General features: G+C 39.1%; 1 protein-coding gene and 1 pseudogene across 9 annotated transcripts in view; both read right to left on the bottom strand.

Moving 5' to 3' along the window:
• PTPN13 (protein tyrosine phosphatase non-receptor type 13) overlaps positions 1–23,070 on the bottom strand; it is a 217,226-nt gene extending 194,156 nt beyond the window's left edge. For 3 of the 9 annotated variants that reach the window (XM_027769867.1, XM_027769870.1, XM_027769866.1), the window contains exon 1: positions 22,968–23,067. The gene's annotated coding sequence lies outside the window, so the exon portion shown is untranslated. Of the gene's footprint in view, positions 1–22,967 lie in introns of all 9 variants that reach the window. The other 6 variants (XM_027769875.1, XM_027769872.1, XM_027769869.1 and 3 more) reach the window with 5 other exon arrangements.
• LOC102474455 (60S ribosomal protein L9 pseudogene) lies at positions 2,832–3,465 on the bottom strand (annotated as a pseudogene).
• Positions 23,071–23,352: the final 282 nt, after the last annotated feature.

The raw sequence follows: 23,352 nt of genomic DNA on the forward strand, positions 1-23,352 counted from the left end.
AAAGAGAAGGAAAGCAAGAAAGCAAGCCACCGGGTCCAGAACTCAAACCGCAGTTGGCCATGTGGGAGTCCAGCGCCCTTAACCATGCCACCTACTGGTCCTGATAGATTGTATTTTCATATGTATCACAAAGAATATACTTTCTCATTACCTTCTTGTTTTCCTCTTTGAACCTGGGTTATTTAGTTTCCAAGTATTAGTATGTTATTTATTCTCCAAATATTTGAGGATTTCCCAGAGATATCTTGTATCACTTGAATACTCTGAAATGTATAACTCATTTTATGGCCCATAATGTAACCTATTTTGGTAAGTGTTGCTGTTTTTGTCCCACAATGTTGCAATCCTTCTGCCTCAGCCTTTGGAGTAGTTGAGACTACACATACACAGCACCAACCTCAATCTCAGGCAGAGTATTGCTATACTATCTACACTGGCTGTAAACTTGGGATCCTCCTGATCCTCTTGTCTCTCATCCTTGCTAGTAGCTGAGATTATAGGCAAACGTCATTGCACCTGGCTTTTAGGTAGGCTAAGAGTGTTCACCTGGGCCTCCCATGTGGCCTTAGCCTGCTGAGTAGAAACATTGATTAGGGCAAACCACAGCAGCCAGGCCTTGTAAATATTCTGTGTATACTAGAAAAGAATGTGTGCACCAGCAGTTAGCGTAATGGCTGTCACTAGATTCCCATGTAGTCGACCACGGTTCAAATCCTGGACCCGGTGGCTTAAACTCACGTCAGCGCGAGTGTGTGTGTGCCCAAGATCCTGAGAGGAGAATGGAGGAGAAAGGATTACGGCATGGCCATCCCCCTTGGGAGGTAATTTCTCGCTTTCTGTCTCTCTGTCTCTCTCTGTCTTTCTGGCGAGTGGCACATTACTAAAAGTAAAAACCTATAAAAAAAAAAAAAAAAAACTAGAAAAAAATGTGTATTCTCCTGTTATTGGTAGGAATATCCTATAAATGTCAGTTAGACCAAGTTAGATATTTTTTACCCTAATAATATTCTTTGTCCTGAGATCTACCTTTATATTAATATAGCCAGCTTTCTTACGATTAGTGTTAGCATGGTATATTTTTACACCCTTTAACTTTTAATCGCATCTGTCCTTTCAGGATAATGTAACAAGATACCATAAACTGGGTAGCTCAAGAGTAACAGAAATTTATTTTTGACAGTTCTGGAGGCTGGAAAGTCCAAGATCAAGGTTCTGGCAGATCCTATGTCTAGTGATTGCCTGATTCTCATAGATGGCACTGAATCCCACATGGCCAACTGCATGGCTTAAGTCCCAGACCTGACAACTTAAAGAACATGCTGGGCACATGTACATGTATGCCTAAGATTCTTAAAGGAGAAATGGAGGAATGGGGATTGTAATATGGCCATCCCCCATGGTGGGGAGTGCTTTCTCACTTTCCTCCTCTCTCTCTCTTTCTTTCTCTCTCTCTCTCTCTAGTTCTATTTCTCTAGTGAGCACACAAATCCTCTAGCAAATTAAAGGAAAGAAAGGTACGTCTGTTCTCCAACCAGTTGTTAAAAGACCTGGCTGAGGTGATAAAAGGGCTGGCTTTCTGAAAAGAGGACTTCATTGCTTCCCTGGGGCAGGTGAGGATACATGTCTTTCCCCATTCCTTAACTCCAAATGAACTGTGTCAAGCTAGAAACAGAGACCTAGATTTACTGGTTCCCACATCTGTATACAATTTGTTCTTTTAAAAACTATTAAGAGTTAAAAGTTCAACTTGTATGGCCTAAACCAGTCAAGTACAAATAACTGACATTTATGTGAGGAATTGATGACACGATAAGAAGTCTGCCAACCCCTCTTTACTCCTTCCTCAATCCATTACCTGATCTATAATATTTCTTCCTTCCCAGAGTATAAGAAATGGTAAACAAGCTTTAGAGACTAAAATAAGTCTAAGTCTCAGTTTATCAACTGAATAACTATCAGGTATTGGACAAGTTAATTCATGTTTCTATAGCTCATTTTCCTCATTGGTAATAGTAAAACAAAAATTGCGCTAATTAAATGAAATAATTTAGGTAATATTCCTTACCCATAAGGAATAAATGGTCAAAATGTCCACTATTATTATTTCATTATTGTATTTTCAGGTTCTTCTTAAAGTGCAGCTATTAATTTACTTTTCTCAGTCTTTCAGTAATTACTTTTTAAAGACATTTGAATAATAAAGAAATTATCACATCAATTTATTAATTCAGGTAGCATTTTCAGTGTTCTTCATTTTGCTGTGTAGATCCACTTGGTTTCATTACCTTTCTGCCAAAACAACTTCCTTCAACAGTTGCGGTAGTGCAGATCTACTCGAGAATCCTTTCAGCTACATCAAATCTCTGAAAGTGTATATACTTCACCATTGTTAAGGAAAGATACTGTCTTTAGGAAAGAGTTCTAGGTTAACAGTTTCTTTCAATATTTTTGTTCTTTTTAAAGGTTTTTGCCATAGAGTGTGTGGACTCATCAGAGAGAAGCCGAGAGAGACCCTGAGAGAAAAAGTGAGAAATCACCTCCCAAGGGGATGGCCATACTGCAATCCTTTCTCCTCCATTCTCCTCTTAGGATTTTGGGCACACACGCACAAGTTCCCAGTGTGATTTTCTTTTTTTTCTTTTTTGTTCTTAGCATACTCCTATTACTAGGAGTAATTCTTTATTCCTTAGTTGCTTACTTGCCAAGTAGTTGGAAAAGGATAATCAGTTTAAGAAAGTTTCAAATCAATTGTCTTTTATTATCTTTAAAATGTTATATGAAGGCCTTAGAAATTATCTGGCTTGTTACTGTAGCTGGGGAACTCTTAGATCTTACTCTTGCTGAACTGTACCCTTCTCAGAGACATAGATACCATCCAAGAATTTTCTTATATCCTTATTTTTAACTGTCGTGGCTTGCTGTATCAAAGCAGCTAAATTTGAAACAAGTTCAATATCATTGCCTTCAAGGATCAACTCATCTTTCTGGGCTTGAGTTACTGAACAAGCAACACCTGGTCTCATTCGAACTCTCTGGATTATTTTTCACCCAAGAAATTTCAGATTTCAACAAGAGACCCACCCTCCTGAATAACGACGTTGATGGGGAAATGAGCGTACACAGACCTCATCTTGTAGCAAAAGGCCAACGTAACACCCTTGATCATGTTCTGGACGTGGCTACAGGTAATGCGAACAGTCACCAGCTCCTTTCTGTTTCCCCACCATTTGTCAACCCGCAGCCTCTTCTTCCCAAGGAGGCTGAGCTTGACATTGATGTGGTTGAAGTCCTTCCGCAGGGTTCCTTGGGGGCCCTTCACGATGACGGTGCGTCCCTTCAGGGTGACGTTGACGTTCTGGGGAATGTCGACCGTCTGGTTGCTGAGAATGGTCTTCATCCTCACAGTAGGCACAGCAAAGAGCCCCAGTGTGATTTTCAAGTTGCCAGGGCCATGTGGGAGTCCAACACTTCAACCACCATGCCACCTGCTGGCCCCTATTTCAATTTTAATGATGTTGCTGCACTGTCTTTTTATTTGAACTGTTTGTTCGATGTGAAAGATAGAAAGAAAGGTATTTTTGACAAGATCTTGCTATGCTGCAGTCCTCCCGCCCTGGCCTCCCAGGTAGCTTAGACAGCAGGTGTGCAATACTACATCCAGATGGTCTGAGTTGGTCCAAGAACCAAATCTGCCTCATATTCAGTCCCTGAGTGTGGTGCTCTACTGCTTCAGTCACACAGCTGGGCCATTTACATTTTTATGACGAGAAATATACTGTCACCTTCTCCTTTGTTCCCCTGTATGTCATGTCTTTCTTTGGCTGCCTTTAAGAGTTTTGTCTTTATCACAGGCATTAACAGTTTATCATGTGCTTTGGTGTAATTTTCATGTTTCCTATATGTGGAGTTCAAGAAGATTCTAAATTTGAGGCTTTATAGTTTTCATTACACTTAGAGTTTTACTCATTGTTTGTTCAAATGTTTTTCTATCATGCCTTCTCTTGGAATTCAAATTTCACATATATTAGGTCACCAAAATGATTCCACAGTTCATTAATGCTCTGTTCATTTTTAATCTTTAGAGGTTCAATATTCCTATTTAACTTTTGAATAAATCAAATAGTTATAAAAACTATTTCAATGTACTTTTCTGTTAATTCTACCTGTGTTAGTTTTGAGTATTGATTTCTCTTCTCATTATAGACCATATGAACCTTTTGGCTTTCCAGTCTAGTTTTTTGGAACAGGTACTATTCCTGGCCTGCAAGAGCACAAGTACTGTTTCCTCTCATTTTTTTGTGTGGTTCCTTCCAGGCCTGGTAGTTCCTCACATGCTGTGGAATTGAGCTGTCAGAGGGAAAATCTATAGATTTCCAGGGTGTTCTCTCTGCAGTTCACACCTCTCCATTACTCTGTACTGTTAACTCTAGCTGCCTTGATCTCCCCAGACTTTTGGGTCCATCTCCTGAACTCAGGAAGTCTTCCACTTTCCACCTGCCCCCTCCCCACCATGCATCACAGCCTAGTGGCTCTCCCAAGGTAGTGAAGTGGGGCAGTCAGAAGGCTTGTCTTGTTTCCATCTCTCTTGGATCATGGTCTTTCATTACCTGATACCCAGTGTCTTAAAAATGATGTTTCATTTATTTTGTCCATATTCTGCAATAACTATTGGATCGTCGGGAAAGTCATGTTGTGTTTTTCTACGTAAAGATGCATCATGACTTTCCCGACGACCCAATAGTTACCAAAAGACAAGGATAAATCTTGTACCTGCTACTCCATCTTAGCTAGAAGCAGAAGCTTAACTAGGTTATTATGCTTATTTCTCATTGCTAAACCACTGTAAGCGGCATCTCAGTTCAGTCATCTCTGATGGATTGAGGTCAAACTTACTTGGTCATAAGGTTGCTCCTCTAGTTGTTTCTGTGGCTCTTTTCACTAACTGCCCACTGCCTTAAAGGCAGCCATTCTTCTGCTTAAAAAAGCACATTGAATGAAATAGTATTAAAGCTAGGGAATTTTAATGCTAAGGGGAAGAATGTCTGGAAGTTTGCATTGCTAAGTAAGTCACAAAGTACTTTCCCTTCTACAGAGTTCCTATAAGAAGGATTTCTCTTTTATGACTAGCAAATAAAAAGGACATTCATGAGAGGAGGCAGGGAGAGAATGCAAAGACAGGAAAAGGGAGAGCAGCAGGCTTTAAGAGAGAAAAAGTTGAGAAGCACATTTTCTTAAGAAAAATCATAGAACCTAAGTCAGACATATTTACACATAAGATATCATCTGCACATTTTAAAAATCAGTCTTCTGGTCTTTCTTCATACACAGAGATCCAATATCTATTTAACTAATATGCTAAGGTAAGATACTAATCAAAGCAGATATCTGGAAATCAGTGTCGCCATCATCTTTTAATAAATGTCAAAACAAAACATGGCAAGTTCATGGAAGGGTAAGGCTGTTAAGATAATCCAAGGCACAGATTCCATGTTGATGACCCATGGCTTTATCTGATAAAGCTTGCTAATGGGCCCTGGTCATGCCACAATTCTTTTACCTCCATTTCTCCATCCTGTCAGGATCCTGGACATGTTTTTCAAGCTGCCAGGCCAGGATTCAAAGCACAGTCAATCATATGGAATCTGTTTCACTCTACATAGTACTTAACTGCTATACTATGAGGCTAGCTCTCCAAAATGTCTATTTTAAACAAATCTAAATGTAATTCAGATAGAGCTCATGCTTGGAAACTAATCTACATCACATTTTGCCTATGTTTTAGAAAGTACACACACAATGAAGCATAATTACAAAAAGTTAAAATGATATTATTAGAAAATTATGTTCTGACCAATCTTTCCTTCCAATACACTATACTTAAGCAAGAAAAAAATAAAAGCTTTGGAGCCATCAGGTGGCATGGTGGTTAAGGCGCTGGACTCCCACATGACCGACCACAGTTAAGAGTCCCAGACCTGGCGGCTTGCTTTCTTACTTTCCTCTTTCTCTGTCTCTCCCTGGTATGTGCATATATCCTATAGAAAATGAATAATAATAATAAAAAATTTAAATAAACAATTCTTTTTAAAAATGTAAAGGCACATATTAGGTACATAATAATAATAGCTTCACATTTAGTCTTTGGTATTCATGCTTAAACCAAAACAAGAAAACTAGAACAAATACACTAAAAACAAAATTTTATATACCTAACTTCTTTTTCTTTTTTAATGAGAGATTTTTGCTATAGGGTACATGCACTCACTGAAGAGACAGAGAGACAGAAAGCAAGAAATCACTTCCGAGAAGGGATCTCCATGCCACAATTCCTTCTCCTTCATTCTCTTCTTGGGATCTTGGGCATGCACACACATGCGCCTGGTGTAAGTTTTAAGCTGCTTGTCAGGTCTGGGACTCGAACTGCCATCACCTATGTGGGAGTCTAGTGATGTAACTATTATGCCATCTGGTGGTCCCTACACCTAACTTCTCTGCACCTCAGCCTCCTATAAAACAAGAGAAATGAGACAGATCTAAGTACCCCTTCCAAATGTAAAATGATAGAACTTCAGTTGTATTCAATATTTGCCAACAACAGTCAAAAAGAGGAATTTCAGTTTAAACAGAACAGTATCATTAGAAACAGTGCTAACACATTCAAATTTGCTTTCATTACTAACAAATTATTATTATTTTTTTTTTGGGAGAGATTTTCACTGTAGGGCACGTGCGCTTGCCAGACAGACAGAGAGAGAGACAGAGAGACAGAAAGCAAGAAATCACCCCCCAGGGGGGATGGTCATGCCGCAATCCCTTCTCCTCCATTCTCCTCTTGGGATCTTGGGCACACACGTACATGCACCCGGCATGAGTTTTAAGCCACCGGGTCCGGAACGCGAACCGCGGTCGACTATGTGGGAGTCCAGCGACGTAGCCATTACACTAACTGCTAGTTCCCACTAACAAATTATTAACTGCTAATAAAAGAATGAGATTAACCGATCAAAAGCATGGTAAGGGCAACCAGCAGATGGCATAATGGTTACATATTTGGACTCCCATATAGCCAAATACGGTTTGAGTCCCAGACCCAGTGGCGGAAACTCATGCAGGGTGCATGTGTGCACATGTGTACACAATCCCAAGAGGAGAATGGAGAAGGGATTGTGGTGTGGCCATCCTTCCTGGGAGTGATTTCTTGCTTTCTGTCTCTCTCTCTTCAGAAAGCACATGTGCCCTATAGCAAAAATCTCTTGAAAAATGTGTTAAGGTTCAGCTGCTGTTACTTGGAGGCTGAGGCAATAAGGAAGGCCCAGAGTTGATTCCTGGTCCAATTTAAACAGGCCAGGTACTATGGTGTGCACCTGTGGTCCTAGCTAACTGGGAGGCTGAGGCAGGAGGGTTACAATATGGTGGGAGCTGGTCAATCAAGATCCCCTGCCCTCCCCCAACCCCCTCTGCCTCTCATTAAAAAAAAAGAAAGAAAGAAAAAAATGTGAAAAATGTTTAACTAATGAGGTAATATAGGAAAAAAGGAAACCAGAAAAATGAAGTTGTTTTGTTTAACATACAAAAAGGAAGACTTTATTTATATAACAATTTTCTGAAGCCAAGAACTTTTAGCATACTAAGAGGGTACATACAGGAGGCAGGCAGTGGTGCAGAAGTGAAATGTGATGCTCTGTGAGGCTGACCCATGTGGAGAGGTTCCAAGACCTCCCTGCATAAGCCAGGTACATGTTTTGCCCATCATCCAGGGTCAGCTGAGGCTTGGGGATAGAGCATGGTTTCAGGATCTTGTTGGGTACGCCTGTTGCTCTGTCAGCCTGTCTTTCTCTCTCTCTCTTACTCATGGAAGAAATAAGTAAGTCAACTTCAAAAAATTTTTTTTAAAAAGGAGGATACATATAAAACTTCACACTGAGGAGGACTAAAATATTGTTTTGGTATGCTGCTAATGCTTCCTCCTGACTCTAGTGACATTACTGAAAATGAAGGGTACAGAAAAGCACCCCAGGGAATGGATAAAAATAGAAAGACGACTTTCTTTTCAGTCTTTGTACATTTTTAAACTTGTATAATATGCAAGTTTTACCTATTCCAAAAAAAGATACTTAAGAATGAGATGTTTTATTTACTGTAACTAAAGTCTACACAACTCATTCCCTTGACACAACACAACAGCTTACATAATAAAAGAACTGTATGTTCATCCAAACTATTTGCATATTGCTAATGGTATATAACTCTTCAGTGCTAAAAAAAAAAAAAAAAAAAAAAATGAAAAAAACCATTTTAGGGGAACCAAGGATGAGTTAGTACATGGTACTGTTTAACCAGATTATAAAACTTCAGGGCTAAAAAAAAAAAAAAAAAAGAATATGAAGATAGTCATTTGAGGGAACCAGCAGTTAGCGTAATGGCTATGTCGCTGGACTCCCACGTAGTTGACTACGGTTCGCGTCCCGGACCTGGTGGCTTAAAACTCACGCTGGACGCGTGCACGTGCGTGCCCAAGATCCCAAGGGGAGAATGGAGGAGAAGGGATTGTGGCGTAACCATCCCCCCTGGGGGGTGATTTCTCGCTTTCTGTCTCTATGTCTCTCTCTGTCTGTCTGGCAAGCGCACGCGCCCTATAGTGAAAATCTCTCAAAAAAAAAAAAAAAGATAGTCATTTGAGGGAAAGGGTTAATTCTGATTTTAATTTTATGTCTCAAAGAACTCTAGGGTAAAAATTCCACTTCTCTAAGCAAGAGCAAATATCAACCAATTATATTGTGAATGAATTTCAAAACCCTATGATGAACTAAAATTCAGAAACTTTTGTAGTTCTATCAGACACTTTTTATAATCACCACATATAAAGTGTCCAAGTCTACTGAAAGAGTTGATTCAGAGAGAAGAAAAGAAACTTTGTTAGCAGTCGCCAACAGTTTGGGACTCTGTAAATAACAGCTGTCAACCAAAGCAAAGCACAATTTTTAAATGCACTGAGCATGGACTAGAGGATAGGTCATAAACTATTCTTAATGATCACACCTTAGTAGGATCATTACTTCTAACCCTGAACAAGGTTATAAATGGCTTTTACCACTGTATAGTGTTTAAGCACATATGTTTTGGAACCAGATTGCCTAGATGTACAACGCTGCTCTCCCTCTTGGTATCTATATTACTTTGAAAAAACTAATTAATCAAACTCTACTCCAGTTTTCCTATCTGTAAAAATAGAGATAACAGTGTTATCTACCTTAATATTGTTTTGAGGAACTGCATATTTGCTATACATTAAATAGTACATTTTATAAGTGTGTACTAGCATTATTATTACCTACATCTTCATAAAACAGTAATCTAGCTTCAGGTACACCTTGTTATTTGTCTAAAGAACTGGCAAAAATATAATAATACAATGCATTAGAACCAGCAAGCTTCCTCTACACTGTATATAAAAAAAAAAGCTTCATAAAAATATCATAATCTGTTTATTAACTCAACAGCATAGATTCTATACATCATGAATCACAATGTAATATTTTTGTTTTAAAACATTTATTTATTTGTTGTGACTTTTAGGCCACCAGGTTCAGGATTTGAACCACAGTCAGTCATGTGGGAGTCCAGTGCCTCAACAACCATGCCACCTGCCGGCCCCTACAATGTAATCTTTCTACTTCTAGAATAGGTTGGTTTTTCCTTATATTGATATATCACCACTTGGGACATATTTGTTTCTTTTTGGACTATTTTTTTTAATTACTTATTTATTACTACTACTATTAGTATTATTATTTAATTCGCTATAGGGCGTGTGTGTTCACCAGAGAAAGAGAGAGAGAGGGAAAGTGAGAAAGCAAGCTGCGAGTTATGGGACTCAAACCATGCCTGACTATGGGAGAGTTAGGACTCTGACCATCATGCCACTTCATAGCCCTCCTTCTGTAGTTTTATTAATAAACTTTTTCATTAAAAAAAAAGGCAAAACAAAAACTAGAGTTATAATTATGTTTTATTTACTAAGTTTTATCTTTTTCCTATTTAACATTTCCATGTTACAAAAACCCCCCTATTGGGACCAGCAGTTGGTGTTATGGCTATGTCACTGGACTACCATGTAGTCAATTGCGGTTTGAGTCCTAGACCTGATGGCTTAAACTCATGCTGGGTGGGTGTGCATGTGTGTAAGATCCCGAGAGCCAAATGGAGGAGAAGGGACTGCGGCGTGGCCATCCCCCCAGGGGCCTGATTTCTCGCTTTCTATCTCTGTCTGTCTTTGTCTTTCTGGCGAGTACACGCGCCCTATAGCAAAAAAAAAAATCTCAAAAAAAATTTCTAATTATTACTATTTTAAATATAGTCAAACAATATTGTGGGTACCTTTTCTACCAATTTCTGTGTTTTTACATATTCAAGGGGACATGGCAGATTTATTCATTTCATTTATTTTAAAATATCAACCTGGCTATGTAGCTTCTCCCCTAAAAAGATCTTACATATAAAACAATCTGATAACTAAACCACCATCAGTGTGCTAATCAAAACAATGTAAACTAGAGAGGCTAAAATCTGGATGATAAAGCAATAAGCCATTCTTGTGTCTCAGCATTATTAATTAGATTTCTTAGGTCAAAATGTCCCCCAAGAACATAGTTAAAGAGAGAAGTGAACAGTAAAGAAAAATTATAAACTTAATCACTGGACTGTACCCAATCATTTTACAGTATGATTCAGGAACTAAGCTTACAAAACTGTATCAGATATTACATTTTCACTTTACAGAGCAGGCACAGATTAAAATATTTTTTAAAAAGCACTCTAATTACTGACAGAGCTACACTCAAACCAAAGACAACCTTAATTTAAAATCAGTGCTCTTTCTTGTACACTCTGTTTCTCAATAGTCTGAACGTGAATAGACAAATCACGACACTACTGGGATTCAGTTTTCACACAAGCTAAATATTTAAGAGTAGATTTAAACAGACATTAGTTTTGTTTTATTGAAAGGTTAACTACAACTTAATTTAATATCAAACAGTAGGCCAAATATTGATTTTTAAAAATTATATGAATGAGTCATATTATTACAAAGAATTAAGTATCAAACAATTCAAAGTACAAAAGTACCAAATGTTCTTAATCATTGTATAGCAGCCTTTCTAAGAAGTAAATCCGGTTTTTTAAATATCCCCTAGGTAAAGACACTTTACTAGCATCATTTATATCCTAAATATCAAACTGTAAGTCAATAAAACCAAACTTTCTCTTTTCCTCCCCCAAAAAAACCTAGAATGTAGTCTATATAATTTTCCTGTGCTTACTTACAACCAGATTTCACCAATCTTAACGCAAACCAAGACCAGATGTAGAAAGCCTAGAGATAACAATAACTCAACTCCCCAAAATGTACTCTTCTAAATTTGTTTTGAACAGCCAAGTGCCCAGCAAAAAACTATAATTCTCAGTTTCCCTTACAAGTAGGAGTGGGGATTATAAACAGACATTGGGTAAAGCTTCCAAGAAAATTATTTAGAAGAATCTGACTCTGCTGGAAGGCACTTTTTTTTTTTTTTTTTTGCCACATTCTTTACTTCTTCCATATTCTCTCTGCCTGGAAGAATAACACTTTGAATAGAATACTGGCAGCCATTTTGTGCCCATGTGGCCATTTTGAGGATGAAAGCCATGTACTACAGAGGTTGAGATGAAAAATAGAAGATGCTTGGGTTCACTGCCATGCCTTGAAGTTACCAAACCGGCTCTGGAAGATTATGTGTAGGCTTTATGATATATTGGAGAAAAATAAATCTTTCCCTTTTTTCTTCTTTTTATTTTTTTTTTGTTTCTTTCTTTTATGAGAAAAAGAAATGAGAGAGACAGGAACCCCCAACAGGGTCCTGCCATACCATTCCTCTCCCTAGACTTACAGCTAGCTAGATTTCCCTCAGGTCAATCTATAGGAATGCATGGCACACATAGGTCAAGCCAGGATCCATATCGAGACCTCCCAATGGGCTCCAGTATGGTGCAGTACTGTCCCACAGCCTGTACCACTGTGGCTGGCAGAATTTGAAGTTATGCACTTATTCCCAGGGGCACAGCAACACATGATTCATAAATATTAAGTAATGTGAGACTGAATGTGTTCATGTACATTTCGACATATCAGAACTTCTATATCTGAGAGTCTTACCTTTCAAATTAGACACTTTGGAAGGATATGTATCTCTGCAAAAATAAGGGTGTTAAAAATATTTCTAGAACCTTTTTTTTTTTTGAGAGGTTTTCGCTACAGGGCGTGTGCACTCGCCAGACAGACAGAGAGAAACATAGAGACAGAAAGCGAGAAATCACCACCCAGAGGGGATGGTCACACCGCAATCCCTTCTCTTCCATTCTCCACTCGGGATCTTTGGGCACGCACGCACACATGCCCGGCATGAGTTTTAAGCCACCAGGTTCAGACGTGAACCACGGTCGACTACGTGGGAGTCCAGTGACATAGCCATTACGCTAATTGCTGGTTCCCTAGAATCTTCTTTTGTAATTATGTTTAAAGTCATAAAAACCACTCCTTTTTTTTTTTTTTTTCTTAAGAAAGATTTTTCCTATAGGGTGCTTGTGCTTACCAGAGAGACAGACAGAGATAGAGAGCCAGGAAGCAAGAAATCAACCCCCAGGATGGATGGCCATGCTACAGTCTTTTCTCCTTCATTCTTCTCTCAGGATTTTAAGCTCGCAAGTGCATGTGCATGCACACACACCCACATGTGGCATGAGTTTTGACTGCCAAGTCTGGGACTCGAACCACAGTCAACTACATTGGAGTCCAGCAACTTAACTATTACTTTATAATGATTTTTCATTTTCATTCAGATCATTCTCCTTATTAGTCACCTTTCTAAAACATGAATATATGGTTTAATTACATCAAGCCCCCTCTCAAACAATAGAGATGTGCCACTAAAAAGGACATTTAAACTAGATCCCATATATCCTGAAAGTAATTCCGAAACAGAGATGTAGTATAAAAATGAGTAATTTGATGAGACTTAAATTCATTTTACAAATTCTACTAAGTGTGTAAAACTCAGGTACGCATCACATATGTCAATAACTCTAGTAGACAAATGGAAGAAACGCAGCTCAGGAAACAAAGTAGGGCCATCAACTTTGAAACATGAAAAACATATTTATGTTCATACAGTATGTGTACCTAGTGTTAAAAAACTGTTATAAATCTGGGACCAGCAGATGGCATAATGGTTACGTCGCTGGACTCCCATGTAGTCAACTGCAGTTTGAGTCCTGGACCCGTTGGCTTAATACTCATGTTGGGCGCGTGTGCATGTGTGCCCAAAATCCCAAGAGGTGAATGGAGGAGAAGGGATTGCAGCATAGCCCTCCCCCCGGGGGAGATGATTTCCTGCTTTCTGTCTCTCTGTCTCTCTCTGTCTCTCCAGTGAGTGCATGTGCCCTATAGCAAAAAAATCTCTGGAAAAAAGAAAAGAAAACATGACAGTGAAAGCCATTAAAAAAACAAGTTATATATCAAATACAAGTATACCAAAAACAGTAATGGTTCATATTTATTAAACACCTAGTATGTATTTAGCTCTAAGTACTAAAAATATATTAACTTATTTAGTCTTCATAAAGTATGCCTGATTATCCTAATTTTAAAGATTTTAGTTGAGGAAAATAAAGTAAGATTGAGTAAAGTTAAGTAGTTTAGACAAGGTCAAAGAGCTAGTAAATTATAGATTTAGAAATCAAAACCCAGGCATCCTTGTCCAGAGTCTATGCTCAGACACTATGCATACTGTCTCTGTAAAGCAGAGAGGAATGGTCACTATCATGCATAAACAATTCTCCTATACCTACATGTTTGTAAAGTTTTACAAGGAAATTTTACACATTACTGGATTTTTCTTTTCACAGCTATTCTGGGCAATATATTCTGCCAATAGACTGCTTTATTCAGCATAAACTCAGATAATTAAAGCTATGTGGCTACAAATCAATCCACTAAGTCTGCAGTCTTAGAAATGTGTCCTCTCTATATCACCAGGGCCCAACTGAGTTCCTGGCAGAGAATAGGAATACACGAATAAGGAACATTAAAAAGGGAACTTGGTGGGGGGAAGAGTAGGAAGACAGCAAGTGATGTAGTAGTTAAAGCACTGGACTCCTACATGGCTGACTATGGTTCGATTCTCGGACACAGTGGCTTGAAACTCACGCCAGGTGCATGTGTGTTGGTGCCCACAATCCTAAAAGGAGAATGGAGGAGAAGCGATTTCAGTGCAGCCATTTTCCACATCCGGGAGTTGTGGGGTGGTTTCTCATCTTCTTTTTCTCTCTCTCCAGGGAGCACACATGCCATATGGCAAAAATCTCTCCCTTCCCCCCAAAAAAGGGAATTTGGGTGTAAGAAATGTGGTTAGAACAGCCCAGATTCATCATTAGATTCATCTAGAATAGTGCTCAAAGGGTGTGCTCATAGGAACAGCATTTTTCATATTTCACTTCAATCTTAATATCCCAATACAATCTTATAATCCCTTTGAAGTTAGAGGAAGGCTTGATGTACTAACACAAACATTAAGATTCAGATGAAATCTTATTTTAAACGCAAACCTCAGTTTGGTCTTCAGTCACACAATGAGTATGATATGTTATGTGACAACATTAAAATATTTTCTTTTGTTTAAAATTTAACAAAATATCTTTTTTTTTTTAGACTTTTGTCATTGGGTTCACCAGAGAAAGAGGGAAAGTGAGAAATCACCCTGCAAGTGGTCATGCCACAATCCCTTCTCCAGTCCCCTCTCAGGATTTTGGACATGCACTTACTTGCCCCCAGCATGTTTTTCAAGTTGCCAGTTCCAAGACTCTAACCACAGAGTCCGCTATGCAGATCCAGCACCTGAACCCTACATCACCTGCTGGCTCCCCCCATCAAATTTAAATAGTGAAGGGCCAGCAGGTGGTGTGGTGGTTGGGGCACTGGACTCCCATCCATGTGGCTGGGCACAGTTCAGGTCCTGGACCTGGTGGCTTGCTTTCTCACTTCCCCTCTCTGTCTCTCTCTGGTCAAATTAGGAAAATAATAATGATGAATAAAATTAAAGAATTTAATAGTGAAAAATAATATATTCTAGATTTTTATCGTAATTCAAAGAAATATATATTAATGATGAACATAGAAAAATATATTTAGTTGAATTATAACTGAAGTTACAGTACCGCTGGGCACTACAATATATAAGAACTTATCTGAGTGGTATATACTTATGACACAGTTTTATCTTGTTTATATTTGGTAACTGAATATTCATGAACTAAAGTTTTCACTATATTTATTCCAGGACTAAAGTTTCTATTATATTTATTGTATATTTTTTAATTATCAGGGTTTTTTTTTCTGATAAACACCAATTCTGGCTTTCATGAAGTAGAGCTACAAAGAAATATTTCTCCTGGGGCCAGCAAGTGGCATGGTGGTTAAGGGCACTGGGCTCCCACATGGCCGACCATGGTTCAAGTCTCGGACCTGGTGGCTTGCTTTCTCACTTCCTCTCTTTCTCTGTCTCTCTCTGATCAAACTGGACAATAACAATGGTAATAATAATAAATAAAGTTAAATAAAATAATTCTTTAAAAAAAAAAGAAACATTTCTCCTAAGCTGTGCATCGGCAGCTACCAAGCGGCAAACACCACTAAATTCAATGGCACATATGAGCTTCCATTTCCATGTGAAATTCCCTAGGAGGCTAAATTTTCAGAGATGCTTTCCCCTATAGGGAAAAAAAAAAGTATCTCTTGCATCTATATGTTACTGTGAAAATGAAAAATACTATTGGAAAATTCAGTTATGTCATTTGATAACTAAGGATCTCCATATGTAAAAAATAAAAAATAAAAAAGAGACTTTTAGCAAAAAGTAAACTTCTAACCAAATCCCAATACTTGAGTTGAAATGATGACTATTTCTCTTTTCAATGTTCTGGGACACTACATTGCCAGATCTAAAACTTTTGTAGTACACGAGGAAAGTGTGTTATCAGATTTAGAGCATATGGATGTAATAGATAGTAAAATCCGGGACACTAAATTCCCTCTTTTCAGTTAACTTCAAAAAGGTTAAATTAAAATTAGGTACAACAGATTCAGGAAAGAGGTCATTTAAGCATCAAAATTGTGTTAAGTCTTCTCACTTAAAAAATGTAAGTTTCTGGGACCACCAGTTGGTGTAATGGCTATGTTGCTGGACTCCCACGTGGTCGACTGCAATTCGAGTCCCAGACCTGGTAGCTTAAACTCACACCGGGCGCATGTGTGTGCGTGCTCAAGATCCCAAGAGGAGAATGGAGACGGGATTGCGGCATGGCCATACCCCCTGGGGGGGTGATCTCTCACTCTCTATCTCTCTGTCTCTCTCTGTCTTTCTGGTAAGCATGCATAACCTATAGCAAAAACCTCTCCAAATAAATAAATAAATAAATACAAGTTTCAGGGACCAGTGGTTGGCATAATGGCTATGTTGTTGGACTCCCATATAGTTGACCACGGTTCAAGTCTCAGACCCAGTGGCTTAAACTCATGCTGGGCACATGTGTGTGCATGTCCAAGATCCCAAGAGGAGAATGGAGGAGAAGGGACTGTGGCATGGCCAACCTCCCCGGGGGGTGTTTTCTGTCTCTCTCTGTCTTTCTGGTGAGTGCACACGTCCTATAGCAAAACCATCTCCAAAACATCAATAAGTAAATAAATACAAGTTTCAGCAGTTGAGTCCAACGCATGGGGAGCCAGATCTCAGCTGGCCAGTCATAATTTGAACCCTGGCTGGCTCCTGGCCAACTGGCTAAGGGACCCATATCTCATGACTGACCACAGTTCAAATCCAGGCCTGGCAGCTAGAAAAACACACTGGAAGCATGTGCCTACAAGCTCAAAATTGTGGGGAAGGAGAAATGGAGGGAAAGGGATTACGGTGTGACCAGGGCCCAGTGGTGGTGGGGTGGCTTTCTCTCTCTCACTGGCAGTCACAATGTAACTTTGGCAATTAAAAAAAAGTTTAAAAAATTATCAAAATAATACTACATATATTTTAAATTATAAATCTGAAGGAAATAACTTAGTGAGAATTATATATTCCATTCAGATGATAAGAAACTGATAAACAAATTTTAATACCCCCACAGTATAGAACTTTCTGGAATGAAGAAATATTCCAGATTTGAGCTCTACAATATTGTATCTAATGACAGCAAATGGCTACTGAGCATTTAAAATATGACTAGTGGGAATGAGGAACTGAATTTTAAATTGTATTCCATTTTTAAGAATTGTTTAATTTGGGACCAGCAGCTAGCATAATGGCTATGTCGCTGGACTCCCACATAGTCGACTGCGGTTCGCGTCCCGGACCTGGTGGCTTAAAACTCACACCGGGCGCGTGTGCATGGGTGCCCAAGATCCTGAGAGGAGAATGGAGGAGAAGAGACTGCGGCGTGGCCATCCCCCCGGGGGGTGATTTCTCGCTTTCTCTCTCTGTCTCTCTCTGTCTAGCGAGCACAGGCACCCTATAGCAAAAACCCCTCAAAAAAAAAAAAAAAAAAGAAAAGAAAAGAATTGTTTAATTAATAAATTATTATTCTTTAACTTGATGAGGAAGAGGGAGAGAGACTGAGAAAGCAAGCCGCCTGGTCCAGAACTTGAACCATGGTCAGTTGTGTGGTAATACAGTTCTTTAACCACCATGCCATCTGTCAGCTCCTTAAATTGTATTTCATTTTCATTAATTAAAATATAAATTTATATATATTAATTAAAATAGAAATTCAAGGGACTGGCAAGTAGAGTGGTGATTAACACACACACACACGTATATACACACAAACACTCAGACATGCTCACACACAACACACACACACACGCACATATATATATATACACACGCACATATATATGTAAGGCCTGGCCCTTGGTTCCATGATTAAGAAAGCAGTACCCATCATGGTTGACCACAGTTCAAATCCCAGCCTGGCAGCTTGAAAAAGCATGTCAAATGTGTCTAAGTGCAAGCCCCAAATCCTAACAGGATGGAGAAATAGGGGAAGACAGATTGGCATCACCATGCCCCATTGGGAGGTGCTTTATCCCTTTCTGTCTCTGGTGAGTATACACATCCTCTGGCAATTAGAAAACAAATACGTGTGTGTGTGTATGTGTCTATATTTATATGTATATAAACTTACATAGCCACCTGTGGCTAAGGACACTATATTGGGTATACAATTTTAAAGAACTGGAGAGAAATATTTGCATCTTAAATACTGGTTCATATACTAAAAAGTCCTGTGGATGGGCACAAACATAGATGCTTCTGAGACATGTTTTTTGTTTATTAGTTCTTGTGATATATATAGAGAGAAGAGGTCTATAATATAATAATGTTGCTAAATTTGTGGTAACTACAGTTTCTGTGATTATCTGGTAAGGACGAAAATATTGGTTCCCAAGGTGGCTACATGTTGTAACATTTTTTTGTTTGTTTTAAAGAATGATTTCACTTAACTTTATTTATTTATTTTAATTTGACTAGAGAGGGACAGAGTGAGAGAGGAAGAGAGGGAAGTGAGAAAGCAAGCTGTCAGGTCCAGGACTCAAACCACAGTCGGCCATGTGGGAGTCCAGCACCCTTAACTACCACGCCACTGCTGGCCTCGTACCTTTTTTTTAAATGAGATTTTTGCTATAGGGCATGTGTGCTATCTGGAGAGACAGAGAGAGACAGAGACAGAAAGTGAGAATTTACTCCCCAAGAGAGATGGTCACAGTGCAATCCCTTCTCATCCATTCTCCTCTCAGAATTTTCGACATGCACGCACATGCACCTGGCATGAGTTCTAAGCCTCTGGGTCCGGGACTTGAACCACGGTCAACTATGTGGAAGTCCAGCAATGTAACCATTATGCCATCTACTGGTCCCATAACTTCTTAAAGAGCATCTGAAATATGAATCTCTATTCTCACTCCCAAAGGTGCTGGTTTAATTTGTCTGAGTGGAGGCCAGGGCATTGAGATTGTTGAAAACTATCTGAATGATTCTAAGGTACAGTTATAGATGAGTACTACTACACTAGAACAAAAATAAACTGTTTACTGGGCCGGCAAGTGGCATAGAGGTTGACATGCTGGATGTAATTTACACATTCTACACACGGAAGAATAATTTGGGTAGACAGTCATAAGTTTTTGTGATTATTAATGCCATTTAATTTTATAAATGAGGTTAGCAAGGGAGGAAGCAAACTAAATGCTGAGTGTCAACCTGTACTCATCGTTTGCATATGTTACACAATTTCATTCTCAAAATATCTTGAGAGATGGGCATTATTAAATTATTTATGGAGTCTCTCTCAAAACATAAAAGTAAAGATAATAAAAGCAACTTAAAAAACTTCTCTAGGGGATAGCTGGTGGCATGGTGGTTGAGGCAACTGAATTCCACATGGCCAACTGTGTGGTTTGAGTCTCAGACTCAGAATCTTGAAAAATATGTGGAGAGCATGTGCGCGTTTCCAAAATCCCGAAGTGAGTGAGGAATGTAAGAGGAAGCACCCATTGGGGATGCTTTCTCACTTTCTCCTCTCCATGCCTCTCTCTGGCAAGTGCACAATACCCTCTAGCAAATTAAAAAAAAAAAAACGTCTCTGGGACATTTATTTCTCAGGCAATGAAGTCTTCCACACTGCTTTTACTATTGGAGAAGGTTTCTCTTTAATAAGGCATTGTGTTTCAGAAAATTTTCACTTTCCAATGTGAAAACAAAACAAAAAATTGAAAAAGCAGGTGTTAAACTAAGCACTGAAAAGTAGTGGTGGATTTCAAAATGAGGCAAACCACACATGCACGAGCAATTATTCTTATAGTTCCTACGCATCCGATAGCAAACTCTGAGGGAAACATTAATTGTGTGGTTCAAATCTACATTAGCCTCCATAGCAGATCATTTAGGAGGTGCTATCTTTTTTTATCCTAAGAAATTAAACAACTCCTCTCCTACTGCCTCACAAACTAGTGACAATAACATTCTTGGGAACAGGCTGAGGCAAGACAAAACAAGATGCTTAGTCACAGTGCCTGATACTAACTGGGAATAAGATAAGGGTCTTAAAGATGTTTTCATTCTCCCCTCCATAAGTTCAGAAGATGATTGGAACTCACTACTCCCAAAACAGTTTACAGGGCAGTTTTGTTATGACAGATTTATAGTGACTACAAAACTTTAATTTTTGCTTAGGCTCTTGGATGTCCTTATATTAATTTGCTCATTAAAGTTCTTTTTAAAATGTAGCTCCTGAGTTGTTCAACCCATGTTTATTTACAGTTCAAGAGAAAAAGATTTTCAGAAAAAAGGGGGGGGGAGGAGTTATCCAGAGCAACAGATCTTACTCTTCCCATTAGCATAAATTCTTCTGTCTTGAAACCCAGTACCTTTTCTTCTTTCTTAGACCGGTACCTTGTAAAACGACATGAACTCACATGAGTCATATTTGGTTGCATCATACATCTGATAGGAGAATACTTTCAACTCACTATCCTAATTAATGGCACAGACTTCTCCCAAAGCATATTCTAAAGAAAGAATCTGTATGATGGGAGTAACTCCTAAAGGCACTGGCTTGGTAAATGTGTTTCTTTTCAATTTTGGGTGTTATTAATTATAAGTTAATTATATGATTAAAAATGTTCTGTAGCTTATTAAAAAAAACATTCTGTTAGAAGATGAGGAGAGGAAAGAAAATACTCTCTGAAAGGTTGAATATCTCTCATCTGAAATGATTGAGACCTGAAGTGTTTCAAATTTAGGATTTTTCTTTTTGATTTTGGAATATTTCAACACAAAATGAGATATCTTGGGAATGAGATATCCTGGATGTCTAAATACAAAATTCGCTTCTGTTTCATATACACCTTATATACATAGCCTAAAGGTAATTTTATATAATGATGCATTTTCAGCATTTTTACTGTGACCTGTCACATGAGGTCAGGTGTGAAATTTTCCACTTGTGGCACTGTGTTGGCACTCAAAAAGTTCTGGATAGTGAAACATTTTGAGTGTCAGATTTTTGGAACTAGGGATGCTCAGTCTGTAGTAGTTTATCCCTTACAGTCTTCTTTTCAGTATATTTGGGGCTGAACAACAAGAGGAGTTAGAAAAATACACAACACAGGAGAAACTACAATGATGCCCCATCCAATTTTTACCTATTAAAGGAGGAACAAAGTAAGATTCGTTTTTCTTGATAGTAAAAGATACATAAATTCCATTTATTTAAAGAGTAATACCAATCATCTACCCCACAACAAGTTATTTACCAATTCTCATATTCTTGTTCTGCATTCAAGAGGCATCCAAAAAAAAAAAAAAGAAAGAAAGAAAGATAATGTAAGTTTTACAACTTCATCCGTGTATGTGTGTGTGTGTGTGTTATTTGTGATCTGAAAAGCCATTTATATTTCTGGATGCTGGAAATCACCCTCCAAAAAGTAAATAGGCTTTATATACAAGTAAAAAATTTGTTGGGACAAATATAAATTCAAAGATAAACCTACATAATGGTAAAAGAAGTCATAATTTTCTAATGTAAAAGTAAAAAGCACTATAAAATTGTCCTTTATCTTAATAACTAACACTACATATTTTTCTATTTTTAATTCCAGCTTCCATCCTACCCTCTCCTCCCCCACATACTCCCACAAAGGCTCTAGAACATCAAAGTTAGAACACAATGTTATGAAAAAAGTATAATTAACGTAGGATTAAGGAAAAATAGTCAATATACCTCTGTATAAATTTACTGAATTAATATATTATATATTAGTATATTTTTAGCATGAACTTGCTAAAAAAATGCTCCCAGCGATATTAAAATGATACATGATTTGTATCACAGCACCACCACAAGCAGCCAATGATCATGAAGCAAATTTTCACCTTGACTCTGCCAACCCAGTCATCAAGAATTTGGGAAAATAACAACTCTTGTTTCATAATACAACGACTTTTATTTTTATCCATCCTCTAGTAAACTCTCCTGATAAAAGATTTAAAATCTTACTAATTAGTTACCACTGCCCTTCTTCCCACAGATTAGGTGTCCTACATTTTGTTTAGGTCCCGCCTTGAAAACAAACCCGATTGCCCCATTTTCTGAGAGGTAAACTCAGCTCCAGGCAGCTCCCTATGAAGTCACCGCGTTTGTTGTTCCAAAGATGTAATTAAACGAAAATGACACAAAGCTGTCCAAGAGATTAGTTGGAAGTGTGTGGAGCTGTCGATCATACCCAGGTGTAAGACTAATGAAAACTGTGTTGTTGTAAATCTCTCCGTGTAATATTTCGCCACATCCTCTTTTCTCCAAGATATTCACAACAGAAGGAAATGAAACTTCCCAAGGATTTTCTTGACTTTGGCTTAACTTTAGCTTTGCAGCTTTCTGCGCGTATAGTAGCATGTAATGAGCATGGGGATGAGTGAAGGGTGGCGAAGGGAGTTTAAACTAGAGCAAGAAGTAATACAAGTTTGGCATCAGGCAGTCTCTCCCCCGACTCCTCTTCCCCCTACCCACCCCCTCGTCTCCGAGCCCTGACACAGACACATTCTTCTGGGCGGCCTCTAACCACACCATCTCCACAATCATTTACAGAAATTAGAAACAGATTCCGGGAGCCCTTCCCTTAGCACGCACAGAGCACGACTGCACAAGCCTGATGGGGCACTGTCACTCCCGATGACCCCACAATCTCTTTCCCCTCCTCTGAGGTTTCATATCCCAGGTATCCCGCTTTCTCCTGCAGAGATGAATCGACCTAACTCGCAAGGAAATTTCGTCTCATCCCTCCCCACTCCAGCCACCCCGCCCCCACTCTAACAGACAAAAACACCCACCACCAAAAGCAGAAAGTTCCTTCCACCAGGGCAGCAGGAGCTGCGCCGAGGGGCCGAGCACAAGCGAGAGGAGTGGACGAGTGAGGTGGACTTTGCTTTGCACTTCTGCACATCCAGTCCCGAGCCCAGGGCCACACCCCTTCTCCCCGGAGCGGCTGCGGGCGTGGGCTGACGGAGCTGGAAAAGGAGCCTGGGGAAGGGGAGAAGAGGAGCAGCATCTCCTCCTCCTCCTCCACGCCTCGGAAATGCCCCTGCAGCGGCGACCCCGGCCGACTGCCTGACCTCAGAACGCTCGCGCGCTGTGGCCGCCCTACTGCGCTCCGCGCTCCCCCAAGAGCTTCGCGGAAACTCTCTGGTGCGGGCGACTCAACTCCTCCAGCCGGCT

The sequence above is a fragment of the Tupaia chinensis genome, unplaced genomic scaffold (assembly GCF_000334495.1).
Source record: "Tupaia chinensis unplaced genomic scaffold, TupChi_1.0 Scaffold000094_1, whole genome shotgun sequence".
Lineage (NCBI taxonomy): Eukaryota > Metazoa > Chordata > Mammalia > Scandentia > Tupaiidae > Tupaia > Tupaia belangeri.